This window comes from Prosopis cineraria, unplaced genomic scaffold (genome assembly GCF_029017545.1).
Source record: "Prosopis cineraria cultivar Desert tree isolate PC_DT_omini unplaced genomic scaffold, ASM2901754v1 PC6, whole genome shotgun sequence".
Taxonomy (NCBI): Eukaryota; Viridiplantae; Streptophyta; class Magnoliopsida; order Fabales; family Fabaceae; genus Prosopis; species Prosopis cineraria.
In genome coordinates this window covers 20,224,114-20,240,388 of record NW_026555337.1, presented here as the reverse complement: position 1 = coordinate 20,240,388, position 16,275 = coordinate 20,224,114, and the positions used below count along the sequence as shown (strand labels likewise).

The 16,275-nt window shown below is 34.2% G+C and overlaps 1 pseudogene; it reads right to left on the bottom strand.

Annotated features, from left to right (window-relative positions):
- LOC129313400 (MDIS1-interacting receptor like kinase 2-like) overlaps positions 1–13,977 on the bottom strand; it is a 60,528-nt pseudogene extending 46,551 nt beyond the window's left edge.
- Between the last annotated feature and the right edge of the window lie 2,298 nt (positions 13,978–16,275).

The window sequence follows — 16,275 nt, the reverse complement described above, 5'->3', positions numbered from 1 at the left end:
TTAATAGCTTCCTGGTAGCTTCTAAGTTCTGGGTTAGAGTCAATGGATGAAAGAAAGCACTTATGGGAGTTAGATACAACATCATAGGATATTTGCTTCTGCAAAGGGTACTTAATATTGGGAGCATCACAAGTAGAACAAACATAGTCCTTGGACCAAACAGGGGGCCTTTTATCCCTAATGGGTCTTATCCTTTGTCCCTCTTGATTATTAGATTCAGTTATGTCATTACTCTCAACAAAATGTGGCTCTCCTAATTCATTTAATTCTGCATGTAGTTTAGGTATAGGATCAGAGATACCACGGTTATCTTCTTTATTTTCAAACTAGAGAAAATCAAAACCATACCACAACATTTCCTCAAAAGATTGTTGAGCTTTATTTTGTTTAGAATCCTTGACATCCTTAAAAGGGAACTTAGTTTCAATAAATCTAACATGTCTAGATACAAATAAATGATTAGTTCTCAAATCAAGTAGAATAAATCCCTTTTAATTCTTAGGATAACCCAGAAAAACACAAGGAAAAGATCTAGATTTAAATTTATCAATAACATTTAAATCAGTGGCAAAAGCAAGTGAGCCAAAAATCTTTAATGTATTGAAATCAGGCAGCTTATTGTAAAGCAGTTCATATGGTGTTTTGAATTACAGGATTCTTAATGGGGTTCTATTAATCAAGTATGTAGCTGTTTGAATACATTCACCCCAGTAACTAATAGAACTCCAGATTGTGAGGCAAGGCATCTAGATACTTGTAAAATTGTTCTGTGTTTTCTCTCAACCACTTCATTTTGCTCTGGAGTATAAGGACAAGTTGTCTCATGTAAAATGCCTTTATTTTCAAAGAAAATTTTCAGTTCATTGCTAAAAAATTTCTTACCGTTATTTGTCCTGATTCTCTTAACAGAGGTAGAAAATTGGTTTAGAACATATGCCACAAAATGCTTAATATGAGAAACAACTTCACTTTTATGTCTCATCAAGAAAATCCAAGTAGCCCTAGAAAAATCGTCAACAATAGTAAGAAAATACTGATAACCTTGATGTGTGGGCTCTCTATATGGTCCCCACACATCCATATGCAACAATTCAAAACAACATTGAGTCTTAATAGAACTAGAAGAAAAAGGAAGCTTTGTTTGCTTTGACTGAATACATGTCTCACAAATTTTATTATTCCCATGAATAGTATCCTTTAACAAGTGTAAATGTTTCATAACAAGGAAAGCAAGATGGCCTAATCTACAGTGCCATAACCATTCATCACTGAGTTATTGTCTATATTATTTTCAACAGCATTAACAGCAAAATTGTTAACAGTCAAAATGTATAATCCTTCCAACAATTTACCAGTTGCCTTCATCTTGCCATCCGGAAGGCCCTGCACCAAACACATGTTAGGATAAAAAGCTATCATCCAGTTCCCTTCTTTAGTCAGCCTAGGTACAGATATCTGATTGAAACATAATTCAGGAGCATATAATACATCCTTTAATTTTATTCTCCCTAATGATGTAGTTCCTATGTGAGTAATTGGGACTCTTTGACCATTAGGAATCTTAATATTTCTCATAGGACCAGTATATTCTCTATATGAATCCAAATACTTCAAATCACTCACCATATAAGCGGTGGCTCTAGAATCCAAAATCCAACAAATTTTAGATTTAAAATTGAAAGAATTATGCAAACATGTACCCGTAAGAGCATGCACAGTAGTCTCAAAGTCCTTCCTTAGCAATTGTAGAATCTGCTCGTACTGCTCTTGTGTAAATGTAGGTGCCACAGTCTGTTCTATCTCATTGACACTATTAGCAGCTTCACTTTTCTCTTGAGTTGATTTGCCTTTTGAGATCGTTTACTCCTTGTTCCTTTGAAATAATCTGGAAATTTGATAATTTCATAGCATCTCTCCTTAAGGTGTCCTCATTTGTGACAGTGAGAGCACTCTAGAGATGAGTTACCACGGCCACAACCTCTTCCACGTCCTTGTCCTCTTCCTATTGCCATTGCACTTCCTTCTATAGAAGATGGTTTATTGGATCCAGCAATAGTCCTCCGTGTCTCATCCTCCGTGATCATATTATAAGCTTAATTCACAAAAGGGAGAGGTGACATTAAGAGAATCTAACTTCTTGCTTGTCCATACGATTCATTAAGCCCTATAAGGAATTGGAGCAGACGTTATTGCTGGATTAAGTCAGCATACACCTTTAAGACTTCACATTTGCATGTTGGGATGGCAATTAACGCAGATTGCTCCTCCCACAATTCTTTCAGCTTCGTATAGTAGTTTGAAACTGTTAAAGAACCTTGAACTAGCGAATTAATCTCACGATATACCACAAAGATTCTTGAACCAGTAACTTTATCGAATCTTTCTTTCAGATCTGTCTAGACATGAAACCCATTCTATGCATATGCAAGCCCATTTCCTAAATCTTTTGACACAGAGTTGAGCAACCAAGATAACACCACAGCATTACATCTCTCCCATTATGGACGAAGTGACGCATCTTGCGACTCTTTCATGTAAGATCCGTCAATGAACCCTATTTTGTTCTTCCTAAGCAACGCGATCCTCATGGATCTACTCCATATCGCGTAATTTTTTGGTCCGGTGAGGATATGTGGGACGAGCAACACTGCTTGTGTGTCTGAAGGGTGCAGGTAAAGATGGTGGGTGAAATCGATAACGTTGCCGATGTTCCTCTGCTCTTTGGTTATGGCTAGATCTTTGACGATCAAGATCCCGAAGGTTTACCCATGGCAAATTGAGAGTCGGCGAGAGATCAGAGAGGATTTAGGGCAAGGATGAAATGCACAGAAGTGTATCTGTGAGATCGTTGAAATTCAGCACTCTAACTGATGTGTTGAAATGCATCGTTCTGCGCCAATAGAGACACCTCAATGGATCGGGTTTCTTGATTACCCAGTCCACTTCTTGAACTTTTGGCTGGTGACCTTGCTCATGATGCCATGTTGAGAGGCTATGGGCCTCCAGACCTCAAGCAATGAACAGGGAATGCAAAAGCAAATAATTGATTGCATTGCTTCAAACATTCTGTACAGCCATTATTTATATACAAAACTGAAGGTAAAATAAAGACAAATACAAAAATATCCCTCACATAACCTCAATATAATCAAAAGGGTATTACGGTAATTTAACCATAAGTTGAAACAAAACGGTAAAAATTTAACTATTGGCTTCATGTAGGTTCGAACACAAGACCTAATAAATATGTAACTAACATAAAATTCACAAAACCACCATTCCTTGTTGATGTATTTACTCCATAATTAATAAATTTATAATCAAAATAGCTCTTCACAAATTATAAATATTATTATTATTATATATATAAATAACTTTTTATTTTTAAAACCAAAAATTCTAGGTTATTACATTAGCACGATGACAGGGAAAGGAAATCAGCAACTAAACTTCAACGTGGCTGGAAACGTGAATGAAAAGGATATATCAAACGAAGCAATAGTAGCAAAAACGATCTCCAATCACATCAAATTAAGGTTGATAAGAGTCAAGAAAATGAATCGATCAGGAGTGTCTAGAGGAGTGTATAATGGCAGTGAAGAATTGAAAAGGAAATGCCCTGTTTTTTCATTTAGCATGAGAAAGTAAAACTAATCAAAAGAAATTTTGGAAAAATTACAAGAACAAGCACGGGAAAGTTACAAGAAAAGGCACAATAATATTATAAGAAAGGACACAAGGTTTTCCTACAATTTTATAACTAAACTTTTGCTTAGAAAATTTGAACTTGAATCCTCAAAAAAATTTCTAGCATGAATTCCTCTAAACTACAAATTTCTGTTTACTATAAAATTTATTTAAATAAAATATCTATTAGGATAATTTTTGTTCAATTTAAAATTTAGGATCATTATAAATTTATTATTTTGAAAACTTGTTTTTCAATAATAAAAATTACAGTTGATAAAGTGTGATTTTTTATTCAACTCTTATAATTAACAGGATAAAAGTTATTATTTCTTAAGCAGAAATTGTTATTGAGGCTTATTATTTTCAATAAGGGTAAAATGATCTTTTTATTTTAAAATTTATTAACATAGAAATGTCAAAAACTTCAATAAAATTATAATATTTTAAGAGATTAAATTATTATTTATATAATTTGAGAAAATGTTATCATCATTTCCCTGTTAACATAAACCAATTCAGCAACTACATTTCGTTCTAACTAACGAATCAACTCACAGTTCAATTCTCTCGTTTGCCCTCTATAATCACTTTCGCCAGTAACACCTCAAGCGTTTCGACTGATTATGGCTCACAAATTGGGTTTTCGGTTCCTGCAGCGGCCTTGATCGATTGCGTTGCGGTGAGAAGAAAGATTGATGAACAGAACGGCGCGATTTATTGGGAGGAGAATATAATAAATGGACCTGAAAAAATTTAATATCTGACAAGTATTTGGATAAATCGCATACTTAGTTCGTTCAATGATATTCTCCTTGTATCTTTTGTTACACCCCAACAATTTAAGACGTGACTGGCACATAATATGTGTATAGAATCCATATCTCTCAAGCCTTGAACAAATACATTTTTATCCATGCAAAATTATAGGCATATTTTTGATATAAAATGTATTGTCTTTAATTGATTTCATATAAACAAAACAATAAATTTCTTATAAAAATTTTTAATAGAACTTTCATATAAATAAAACTTCCTGAAATATATGATAAAGAACAATAATAATCAAATAAAAGGATCATTGTTTCCTACCAACAAATATACAATCTTAAAAGAAAGATAGGAAATCCTACCTACATTATACATGGAGCACCTAGGACCAGACCATAAAATTAATATAGGGTTCAATTTTACATCAAGCAAAACTTGTCTAAAATAATTCTTCCACTCCATTTCAACTATAAAATGCCTCAAGTAACACATTGATATATAAGTTCAACTTATATCATGTGAGGCCAAAAGTATACTTCTAGTTAATAACATCCCAACTTTAATATTAAAGGAAATAAAAGAAACATAATTGGAATAAACATGAATTTAACTAAAATAGTCATTTAGTATGGCAAAATGCATAATTCAAATCAAATAATTTCATTTAAATAGTTGACTTGAAAGCATGTTCATAGGATGACAACACAAAAATAAAATTTCACTTTTCAACTATCAAGCTCGCATCAAGCAATTAAGAGTAGCATAATTTATTATAAGGAAATTCATTCATAAAAACTAGCTTATTTAATAAGATTTATTTAAAATTAAAAATTTCAAGATGCTTTTCTTTTTAGTAAGACTTTATCAGAATGGATAACAAGCGTGGATACACAATCCACGAGGGTAAAAAACCAACAAGCACAGCTCGAAGTTACAAAAAAAGCATGAGCATAAAGCCCACAAAATCAAGCGCAAGCATAAGGCTCACGAAAATGATGTGAGTACTATATTTACAAATAACCATCCTTTCATTTCATGTGTATTGGTTATCGCACGAGGCTAGCACCTCCTAAGCACCCTACTAGCTAAGTGTACCATAATACACCAAGAGTTAACGGAACTACTTTTAGTAACCAGCGTTCTGATTCGGTCTCACATTTTAAATCAAGTATGCAAAGGTTTATAGAATTAACATTTTATCACTTCTCAATATAAAATAATATCATCTATATTCTCCCATGCATGAGTTAAAATAATAACTCATTTCTCAACATGTAAATAAAACATTATCAATGTGTTAAATATTTAAAAATAATCATTCGAAGAATAATTATATTTTTCTTTGAAGACATAGCATTAACATGTATTTCCATTAATAATAATAATCAACACAAGGATGAAAGTTATAACAATATAATTGTGCCAATATATTCAACAATAATTTAAAAATAAGAACTTGTCATCATTTATTTTAGGACGTTATCCATTTATTTGAGGCATTGTCAAATATATAATTTACTCCTAGTTAACCACTTTTGTGATATGGTTCGCGCCTTAATTCCCTAATCACCAAAGGAACATTTTTATTATCTGTTTTATACACTTTATAAATCTAAAATCTTCAATCCAAACAAATTTAAAGAATTGAAAAGGAGACTATTAATATCAACTTTTCATAAATAAAAAGCCATATTGAATTTAATGATCAACTTTTCATAAATAAAAAGCCATATTGAATTTAATGATAAATCTTCAACAACCATATATATAAATAATATTCAAAGTTTCCAAGTGCACCTATAGAAAATAAACTTCTATGATTTAATCAATATTATCACTCAAGTAAATCCAATTTCATAAACTTTCTCTTTCTAACATTTCATCTAACACTTTATATGTGCCAAAAATCTAATATAAGAACAACAAACTTGGACATATAATTATTAACCAATTACCTATTTCCAATCTTTCACTATAGAGAATAATTTAGTCCACAATAATACATTTCTCATATTTATTTGCTGTCCTAGACTAAAATTTTTCTATCAAACAATTTATCAAATATCTTGTGTGCATTCAAATCAAACCATACAATCACCAACCTACTTTTTAAATGTCTCTCAAAATTTTTTCAATCCTCATCATTTAGATTTATTATGCTTCTCAAATTCACTTCCTTGCCAAGAATCAATTTCAGCTAAAAGAACCAATCTAAACCTCCTCATTTTTTTTGGTTAAATAAAAGAGGAAAATATCATTACTTAAAAGAAGAATACAAACGCAACAACCAGCACTATTTTATAAAATAAACTAATAGGCAATATGATAAGAAGAACAAAAGTACTTAGCACAATTAAATAAGAAAAAGTCATGTGAGAAGCTTTTGCTAAAACTTCATTCATTCACTAACAGGTGCTCGAATCCATACCTTTTTTTTTTTTTAAGCCCAAGAAAGCAATTAAAGTGGGGCCATCTACCAAATGTGAACTCCTCGAGTTTCAATTTCAGCATTAGGAGGGGGAAAAAAACTCGCCATCCTTTTCTCACTCACGATTACAAACTAAAACAGAGGGAAAAAACAATTCAAAATTTCTGTCATGCCCCAAAATTAGATTTGACTGACATAGAATATATACACAAACATAATCTCTTAAACTTTGATTAAAAAAATTTTAATCTAATATTTTAACTCATTTAAAATAGGACAAAATTCATTATAACATTTTTATACAAATAAAAATAAATTCTTAAACTTTTCATAAAAACTTCAACAAGACTTCCCAAAGTCTTTATAACATCAATGTACAATACAAATCAGAAATGCAGAGCGCTATTCCTCTACAACAGACAGACAAATAGATAATAAATCAAAATCTCACCTATAATTAGCATGGAGCAACTAATTATAAATTCAAAATATAACAAATAATTAAACATTTACATCAAAAAGGATGTAGCCTCAAAAGATCCCCTAATCAATCCAGCAATGTGCCCTCAAAAGACAGTAGAAGGTACAACGTCAATTATATTATCTGAGAATAAATAAATGCTTTTCGGTGAATAACGTTCCAATATTCATAAAATTTCAAAGGGTAAAATAAATAAATGGAAATGATTATATAAATTAAAGAGACAATAATTTTCACCAAAAAAAATTAACAAACTTTGGAATAAAATGGCTCTATAAATGTTTAAATAAAATCTTAAACCATTAAACTATCATAGTAAATACTATTATCACTTGATTTCAAGAAAATAAATAAACAAAATAAATAATTGTAAATAAATTGTTAATTAAAAATCAATGTGATGTAAAATACTAAATAATTAAATTTATAATTATAGGGACTTATTAGAACAATTAACAAATATGGACACATAGTCTATAAAGATAAATAACCGAATACAGCTTATGCTATAACCAAACGTGGTCGAAGCCATGAAACAGACATGAACACACATCCAAGAGAGTAACTAATCAGACATGGTCGAAGCCACAAAACAGACGTGGTTATGGACGCACAAATAACATACGTGAAAATAGAGCCCACGAAAATCAAATTAACTAGTCATTGACTAAGGCACGCCAAGAGCTAACGAGACTGTTGTTAGCAATCAGTGTTTTGTATAAAATCCTTTTTTAAACTCACTTTCAGACATGTGAGAAAATTATCACTTTCAAAATATAATTTCTCTTCTCAATATCAAACTTGCATAAAACATATAAAAGCATTAGTCTTTCTAAATATGAAAATTCATAACTAATATCTCATAAATTGTTCACCAATTTTCATAATTAGCTTTATCAAATAAAAGACTATTAGAATTTGTAAAAGCATTTTCGTCAATCTAAAAATTATAAGTCATGACCTCAAGAAATAAAACAATTTAATTAATAAAAGTAGCTAATGCAAAAGAAATAATGTATAAATATATGTAAATTGTTAAAGCAATATTTTGATAAAAAAATTCTAATAAATAAATTAATTAAGACGTTATCTACTTACTTGAAGTGTTTTTTCAAAATTTATAGTTCATCTATTTACCACTTGAGTCGAACTTCTCCTCTTCCAAATACCCTAAAAATATAATAAAGTTTTGATAAATTTTAACCAGTTCAATAGTTCCCTCTCAAACATTATTGCCATCAACATTAAATTATAATGGGTTTGAAACTCTTACAACTAGGTTCAACATTAAATTATAATGGGTTTGAAACTCTTACAACTAGGACTTTTCACATAGAACAAAATCCCTCAAAGTCATAACTTAAATTTTATTAAAATACAATCTCCATTAAACTTTTGTCAAAATATCAAATTGACATTATTTCCTATTTCATAATAAAACTTTTAACATTCAAATTTATTACCCAACAAATTTTCAACCTAATAATTCCAAAAAACTCAACTAGCTACACAATATCTTCGTAATCAAATTTCCACAGCCAGTGACAAGCTCAATTAACAAGATAATGGTAGTCAGACCAATTATGTCTTCCAAGAATTTAATAAAATTTTAGTAAATTAAAATTCAAGTAAAACTTTCATAACGTATACTTTATCAAACATTTTATGAGCATTAATTTTTAAATAAATACTAACTTCTTTTTCTTCAATTTCACTTTCAAAAATTTTCACAATAACAATATTGTAATCAATAATCAATTCAAACTCAATTAGAATTCAAACTCACATTCTCATACTCTTATGTTTAGTACTAAAAGTTTCAGCTAAACTCAGTTTTTCCCTTCAAACTCCAACATGCATGGTATCACAAGGAGAAGAATTTCACAGCTTCAACCACACCAAACAAAATTAATTTAATTCAAAATTTCCGATACATAATATCATTATTAGCTTTTCAGTATTTAACTTTAGCTTAATTCCATATATATATATATATATATTTCCTCTTCCTCAACAGCCACAGACGGCAGTAAAAATCAAGATAGGAATTTCAACTTCAACAATGCTACCACAGATTCACACGCACAGGTTCAGCAGTGAGAAACCAAGCACCACTTCATCCACTAACACACATACTTGCGCAGAACCAATGAGGGAGGAAGAGCAGAAAATCCTTACCTCTAATCAACAATGGTGGGAGCTAGATGAAGGAGATGCTGTTGCTCGAACAATGAAGAAGAAGGAGATGAATGTTGGCTAGCGACGCACGAAACAGGGGAAAACGGAGGAGAACTGATGGCAGCAAGAGTGATTCAGAAATTGACGGTGAAGGGAGAAGACTCCATCGATCTGAACCAGGAAAGGAAAGAAACCATGAACTTAGCTAATCAGTGGCGGACGAAGTGAAGGTTCACGCCGGCGACGGTTGAAACGGGAAGGAACAAGACGGAGATACAGAGGAAGCACGACGGGGGAGAGAAAAAATCAGAGCACCCCCCTTTTGACTGACTCGAAGAAGCCAAGAAAGAAAGGAAAAAAAAAAAATCTGATTGGGACGAGGGTAATTTGATAATTTTATAAAGTAAAATGCCCAAAAATAAATTTCCCTAGCCTCAAAAAGATTCGAACGTGGAATCTAATGGTTAATATTTGCACAAGCATCCAACTACACCAGCAGTCCTTTCAATATAGTCATAAAGATTAATAAAATGATCATTTAAACACATTACCACACCCTTAATTTTTCTCAAATTCCTAAGCCATTACAATTTCAGCCATCTAATCACACACTCACATGCAGATCAGATATGAGGAAAAGAAAAGGAGGTGGAATTTGGCTCACCGATGACGCAAAGAGGAACGCGGAGAAAGGTTCGAAGTCCCTTCACCAAAAGGGAAGTGCGGTGCAGGGGAACTAATTAACTAAACGGAACCAAGGAACTGAGCGACAACCAGCAGCGTGAACAGAGGACGATGAGCAGAAGAATGGAGGCTTTGAGTGCACGTGCTCGCACCCACAGAACGACATCAACAGAGGACAGGAAGGAAAGAAGGTTCTAGCAACGCAAAACAGAAATGATAAGAAAAATCTGGTGGCAATGAACCCACAGCAATGGAGGAAGCACAGACGAGCTGCTGCACTGCAGCACTGGTCGACGGCGGCTGCAGGGCGGAGGAGCAAAAAAAGGGAAATGGAGGGTTTTAACGAAGATTGATCTCTCTCTCTTCTAATTTGTTCTGGAGCATGTGAAAATGATTGACCAGAACGAAAAGAAATGGCTGAAATGTATTTCGTTTTCGTTTTTTTTTTTTTTAAAAAGGGCATTTCATTAATTTCATGTAACTTGGCAAAATGCGCTATCCCGCCTAGACAAATAATAAATTTTCCTTGAAATTTATAACAATACTCTTAAAATACTTTATTCTAAATCTTAATTTTCTTAATTAGTTTTTTTATATTAGATTATTTCATAATTATTTTTTATTTTTTTACTATTGTTGGACCCCCTTCATTTTTCTTTCCTTTACAGTTATTGAATTTTTTGAATTAATCATTCAGTGCATTTTAAAAAAAAATTGTAAATTCCCAGGTCATTACATCTTTCATCTTTGATTGAGTTCGTGATCTTTGCCTATTGTTGTTGGAAAGGATACTGCGATCTTTTTCATCTTCATTTGTCGGGAAATTCTAAACACTGATCCTACATTAACTTGTCGCAGAGAAACACAATTAAAAAAAAAAAAAAGAAAAGAAAAGGAAAAAGAAAACTCAATGCGGTTTTAAATATTTCTGACATTAACTATAATGCGAGAATTTGCAGTGTTAAGCTTCCTTTTCCATGTACATAAACAACTAACTATAATGTGATTGTTGGCTTATAATATACCATGGCGAAAGTGCATTCAAATGAATTTTCAATTGCTTTACTACGCTATATTATTTCCTTCAGAAATTTAGCTCTGATTTTTTATGACCAATATTCTGTATATGTTTGCTTTGCGTATCCTGGAAATACATGATCGGAGAAAGTCAGAAACCATTGAAACTGTAACAAAAAACATTGCTTTTAAGAAGCCAATTGCATTGCCCAACCAAATCAATCCACAGCTTAATACAATCCCAAAGAAACTTGCGGGTGTGACTCAATGTTTCTGGCCACTTCTGTTATTAATAATTCAACTTTGTTCACGCCAAACCCAAGAAAAGACAGAATAATAATAAAATAAAACTTATATCCAAATGACTACAAGTTTCTAAACATGTAAACAATGGTGCACCTACCACTTGCCTATCGCAAAACCCATCGAGAAAACAAGCAAGCAAGCATAATCATGAATCATGAGTTGTCTTCTTGTCAAGCATGTAAGTAATGCTTTGCATTGTTGGGCGAGATTGGGGGTTTGTTTGTAAACAAGAAACAGCCAAATTACTTATCATAGCCAATTCTTTCAAGCTTTTTTCCTTTGTTGGAGGTGACAGACGTGGGTCTAAAATATCTTTGAAGTTGATGTTTTGAAAACCAGATGCTTGTATGTGGGAAATTAGATCTGCTGGATGATTTCCCATGAGAATCTCAAAAGCTAAAACGCCAAAGCTGAACACATCACACTTTCCAGTCACTGCCATTGTGTATGCAAACTCTGCCCCAGCCAGTTGGAAGTCATCATTGGCCAATTGCATTAATGACAAAAAGAAATATGAAATTATATTGGTCAATTTCTAAAGATAATCCATGCTGGAAGAATTTTAACAAATTAGAAGTTTGAAACTAATGTGACTGCTCTAAAATATCAGCTCTCAAACTTAAACATTAGTGAAGTAGAAAAATTTAGGAAATTTTAGATGACCTTTTGTGGTTAAAATATGAGTCTTCTTTTGTAAGAACTAATTACAAGTTGTGAAGGAGAATGTGACAAGTTAATTTAAAGCTTAATAGAGTGACAAATAGGATAAGAAGCTAACCTGGAGCAGCATAACCAAATGTGCCAGCAAAGGAAGTCCAGATAGGTGAATTTGGCTTCAGGAACCTTGCAGTGCCAAAGTCTGAGATATGCGCTTCTAGATTTTCGGACAATAATACATTCTTGCTTGATATGTCTCTGTGGATTATTGGCGGGTTACAATCATGATGCATATAAGACAAAGCTTGCGCTACTCCTTTGACAATTATAACTCTCTTTGGCCAATCTAACTCAATAGCTTTTTGGTCATTTCTCAGCATATCAACTAAGCTTCCTTTTTCCATACTCATAAGTCAAAAATGTGTGCCTGGGGTCTAAGCAAAATCCATACAACTTAACAATGTTCCGGTGACGTATCTCAATCATGGCTTCTATCTCACTTTTAAAGGATTTTATACTTTCAAAGTCTAAGCTGTCTGCCTCACATCCTAACTTTTTAACAGCAACTACTCGGCCTCCTGGTATCTCCGCTTGGTAAACTTTTCCTAATGTTCCCTCGCCAATGCAGTAGGTGTCATCAAAGTTCTTAGTGGCTTCAATTATGTCTTCATAAAAAATTTTACCATTGAAATGCCGTATAGAAAATGGATTTTTGTTCTCATTTGCCGGGATCTGTTTCATCACTCTTGTCTTGCAGCCAAAAACAAGAATGCAAACTAAAGCTGATGAAACAAGCAGTGCACCTCCCAAAGAACAAACAATTGCTGCTATGACTTTCTTTTTGTTGCTTCCACTTCCAGGTTCTATGACTGAGACATTGCAAGATTGCAGGCCTTGTATATTCCCACATAATTCTTTGTTGTTACGTAAATCAACTGCATAGGAAGAATTAAATATGCCACTATTAGGCACATGACCCTCCAAATTGTTGTAGGAGAGGTTAATGCTTGACAAGCTCAACATTTCACCAAGGGAATCGGGGATAGAACCAGATAGATTGTTGTGAGAGATATTCAAGATTATCAAATTTTTGAGCTTGCCAAGATCAGATGGAATTTGGCCAGAAAGTGAATTGTAACTGAAGTCCAAAAGATCTTGTAAGGCTGCCAGATTTCCAATTTGGTATGGGATTGTTCCATTCAACTCATTGTTGCTCAAATTTAAACTCAACAAGTTTGAGCATTCCCCTATCTCATAAGGGATTGATCCTTTTAGCATGTTTGCTGACAGGTTTAATGTTTGCAAATTAGAAAACTTTCCAATGCTTGTCGGTATCAATCCTAAAAGTTTGTTGCTACTCAAAGATAGAGTGAAGAGGCTAGAGGAATTCCCTATTTGCGAAGGAATCTCTCCAAATATTTGATTGGAAGATAGATCTAGCTCTGCAAGTTGGTTCAACTGAAAAATCTCATCAGCTATAGTGCCACCTATTGAATTTTCAGATATACCAAGATACCACAAATTTTTGCACCTTTCCCAATCTGAAGAGATCTCACCTTGCACGTTATTGTAGCTAAAGTCCATGTAAGTAAGATTAGTATACACTCTAAAATATTGATCTGCATAACCCCTTAGTTGGTTAGATTCCATTCGAACCCTATATAAGGACAAGCAATTTCTCAGGCTTATTGTGATTGGGCTGGTGAAACTATTGTAGTCAGCAGTGAAATTGACAAGCTTACCACCTTTACACACTTGCGGTGGTAGCTCTCCTATGAAGTTGTGAAACGGAAAGAGCAGAAACGAGCAGAAACGGAAGGCACACACATAATGGAGCAGAAACGAAAGACACACACATAATGGAGCATAATAAACTCTTTGTAACCTCCCCTTAATTTCTGTAACCTCCCTTTAAATTTGTATGGTTCAGTTTCACGATTCCAAGATTATAAATAGGACCCTTATGGTTGTGTAAGAGGCAGACTTGAAAAGAATAAGAATTGCTTATTTTCATTCGGTTTCTGTGCCATTTTGGTATCAGAGCTGGTCTAGAGAGCGAGAGAGTGAATTACAGTTGAGAAAGTACGTCGGAAAGAAGAGAGATTCAGAGGAGGAGTCCCTGACGTCTTCGTGTTTTGCAATCCAGGCATTTTCTTGAAAAACTAACATCACCATCGTGCTTAGGAGGTCTGAAAACGTGGAACAAAAGGTTCCCTGTCACCGGAAAACACCACACGCGCCGTCACGCGCCGTCCCCAGAAATCCACGCGCCTCGCCGCTGATACACGGGCCGTCACGGGCCATCCAGAGGTTGAAGATGTTGACGTCAGCTGCCACGTCGGCGATCTGACCGGTCAACGACAGGTCAGCCCAGTAGTGTTCTGCCACATGTCATCGTCACCACGTCACTGTACCCAGTCAGCCAAAGTTTCATAAATTACATTTTAGCCCTAAATCTTTCGGTAATTCCAAATTGGCCTCTAATTTTTATGAAATTTTATATTGACCCCTAAATTTTTTTGAAATTCCATTTTAACCCCTAAACTTCCTAAAATTACACTTTTGCCCTTTATTTTACCTGAATTCCATTTTAACCCCTATATTTTTCATAAATTGCAATCTGACCCATCATTCTTCCAGAATCTCTATTTTACCCCCTAGACAGTCTAAAATCCCCATTTTGCCCCTAGCCTTTTGAAAAAATCTCACTTTACCCCTATATCCTTCAACATTTCCATCTGCACCCCAATCTTTTCCATATCCCTAGCCTTGACACTTATCCAAAATGCCTCCAAGATGCAGACATATGCACGAGGTTGAGATGGAAGAGATGAGACGTAGGATACGAGAGTTGGAAGCCACTGTGGAATTGCAGCAAACTCTGTTAAACAACAACAGAGAAAACTTAGAGGGAGATTCGGGAAGCAGTAGTTCGTCATCTACCGACAACCGCCGCCGCCCATGACAACAAAAATTCCGCCCTAATGACATCAAGGTTGACATTCCTGAATTCGTGGGAAGGCTCCAGCCAGACGAGTTTATAGATTGGTTGCAAACTGTTGAATGAGTATTTGAATACAAGGAGATTCCAAATGTGCAGAAAGTCAAGATTATTGCCCTTAAACTCAAGAAACATGCTTCTATTTAGTGGGAAAACCTCAGATGGAAGCGAAAACGTGAGGGAAAGCACAAGATTGAGACCTGGGAGAAAATGAAATGCCAGCTCACTAGGAAATTTCTGCCAGATCATTACCACCAGGATAATTTTATCCAGTTGTAAAATCTTCGACAGAGATCCTTATCTGTAGAAGAATATACTAGAGAGTTTGAACAACTCATGATGAAGTGTAATATTCAGGAGAAGGAGGAGCAAACAATAGCTCGGTACCTTGCAGGCTTAAACACATATTAGTCATCTAGTCCAGCTTCAACAATATTGGACCTTAGATGATGTCATCTGTCTAGCCCTGCGTGTTGAGAAGCAGATGCCCAAGAGGTCCACTTTCCAGCCTTCATCCTCTAGGGGTTATCCAGAAGGCCGTAAGGCAGAATTTCAGCAGACCAACTCCTTAAACAAGCCACACCTACTGCTATACACAAACCACCATCCAATGTTGCCAAGGAATCTAGTTCTAAAGCAGTCAAATGCTTTAAATGCTAAGGATTTGGCCACATTGCTACGGACTGTCCTGCTCGACGGGTTATCACCATTAAGGAAGGATCAGGGTATGAAGCACTTAAAGAAGAAGAGGAAGACACTGAGTTCTATGACACTGATCCTGTATATGATGAGGAGGTCACACCTGCTAATCAAGGAGAAGCATTGGTGCTTAGACAAAGTCTGCATACAATAATAGTCAAAGAAGAACCTTAGCAACGATGCAACATTTTTCACACTTGTTGCACGGCTCAAGAAAAAGATTGTAATGTCATCATTGACAGTGGAAGCTGTGAAAATGTAGTATCTGACTACATGGTAGAGAAATTAAAGTTGCTAACGCAAGATCATCCACAACCTTACAAGCTGCACTGGCTCAACAAAGGGAATGAGGTAAAAGTTTCTAAA